A 2,446-nucleotide genomic window follows, 5' to 3' on the forward strand; every position below is an offset into this window, starting at 1 on the left:
AGATGGCATCTTTCTTCCCCGGAGTTAACGGCAACCTTGATACAAAATCCATAGTAATCCGATCCCATTTCCATTCAAGAACCATGATAGGCTGGAGTAGTCCTGAAGGTACTTGGTGTTCAGCTTTCACTTGTTGACAAATTAAGCACTTTGATACAAACTCAGAGATATCTCTTTTCATTCCACTCCACCAATACATTTTCTTCAAGTCATTATACATTTTTGTACTGCCCGGGTGAACTGCCAAGCAACCATTATGTGCTTCATGAAAATATTTTTAATCAACTCATCATTTTTCGGTACACAAATCCGGTTTTTAAACATCAGGCAACCATCAGAACCGATTCTGAAATCTGACCTTGTATCAACCTCACATTGTTTTCTTTTGGCTTGCAAATCTTCATCGCCTTTCTGAGCTTCACAAATCTCTTGTAAAAACATCGATCTTGCTCTTAACTCTACTAGAATCGAACCATCATCTGATACCTTTAACTGAGTGTTCATAGCTCTCAAAGCAAATAGTAACTTTCTACTCAAAGCATTAGCAACCACATTCGTTTTTCCTAGATGATAGTCAATAACAAGCTCGTAATCTTTCAATTACTCCAACCATCTTCGCTATCCCAAATTCAAGTCTTTTTGTGACACCAAGTACTTAAGACTTTTGTGGTCGGTATATACTCGGCACTTTTCACCATCCAGATAATGTCGCCAAATCTTCAAAGCAAACACTATAGTAGTCAATTCCAAATCATGAGTCAGATAATTCCTTTCGTGAGATTTTAACTGCCTCGAAGCATAAGCCACCACTTTTCCTTCTTGCATAAGTACACATCCTAAGCCATTTCGAAAAGCATCACTATACACCACAAATTCTTTACCTGATTCGGGTTGTATCAACACTGGTGCTTCAGTTAATAACTTTTCAATTCTTCAAAACTCTGTTGACATTCGTCGTCCACTCAAATTTAACATCCTTTCGGAGTAGTCTAGTCATAAGAGCAGTAATTATAGAAAATCCATTTACAAGCCGCCGATAATACCCAGCTAGCCCCAAGAAACTTCTAACCTCGGTTACATTTTTCAGTGGTTTCCAATCAACAATAGCCGAAATTTTATTAGGATCAACCCGTATACCATCACCTGAAACAATATGATCCAAAAATCCAACTTCCCGAAGCCAAAATTCACTTTTACTAAACTTGGCATATAACTGCTTATTTCTCAAAGTTTGCAAAACTATCTTCAAGTGCTCGGCATACGCTGTCTCATCTTTTGAATAAATTAAGATGTCATCTATAAATACTACAACAAATTTGTCCAAGTATGGCCGAAATATGCGATTCATCAAATCCATAAACACAGTAGGAGCATTTGTTAACCAGAATGGCATAACTAAAAATTCATAATGACTGTACCTTGTTCTAAAAGCAATTTTAGGCACATTCGACTCTTTTACTAGCAGCTGGTAGTACCTAGATCTCAAGTCAATCTTTGAAAACCATGTTGCTCCTTTCAGATGATAAAAGAAATCATCAATTCTCGGAAACGAATACTGGTTCTTGATTGTCACCTTGTTTAATTGCTGATAGTCAACACACAATCTCATAGAACCATCCTTCTTTTTCACAAATAATACGAGAGCACCCCAAGGTGAAAAACTCAGTATCATAAAGCCTTTGTCAGTCAACTCTTGCAACTGCGACTTTAATTCTTTCAGCTCTGGTGGTACCATTCTATACAGAGCAATTGAGATCGGAGCTGTTCCGGGTATCAATTCAATACCAAATTCTACTTCCCTGACTTGAGGCAAACTCGACAACTCTTCTGGAAATACATCCGCGAACTCATGCACAATCGGCACTGATTCAACTTTCTTTTCAATTTATTTTGTATTAAGTACATACGCCAAATAAGCTTCATAACCCTTCCTCAAATATCTCTGAGTCGACACCGAAGAAATCACACCAGATAATGCCTCTGAGTTGCCTGGTTTAATCTGCAGAATTTTACCACTTTCACACTTTAATTTATAACCTTTTCTTTGCAATTTACTATAGTATCATGCAATGTCAACCAATCCATACCCAAAATAACATCAAATTCATCAAATGGCAACAACATCAAGTCGGCCGAAAAGTAATGACCCCGAATCATTAGAGGACATTTCTTGCATACTTTATCAACTATCACACTTTTACCTAAAGGATTCGACACTCTAATCATAAATTTTGTGTACTCAATAGGTATATTCATACTAGACACCAATTTCATGCACACATATGAATGAGTAAAACCGGGATCAACTAAAGCAATAACATTAACATCATAAAGAGAAAATATACCAGTAATCACGTCAGGTGATGAAGCATCTTCACGTGCCTTTATGGCATAAGTTCTAGCTGGTGCCTTTGCTTCTAGTTTAACTGCTGAATCTCTGAATACA

Source organism: Gossypium hirsutum, chromosome A08 (genome assembly GCF_007990345.1).
Source record: "Gossypium hirsutum isolate 1008001.06 chromosome A08, Gossypium_hirsutum_v2.1, whole genome shotgun sequence".
In the NCBI taxonomy this organism is placed as follows: domain Eukaryota; kingdom Viridiplantae; phylum Streptophyta; class Magnoliopsida; order Malvales; family Malvaceae; genus Gossypium; species Gossypium hirsutum.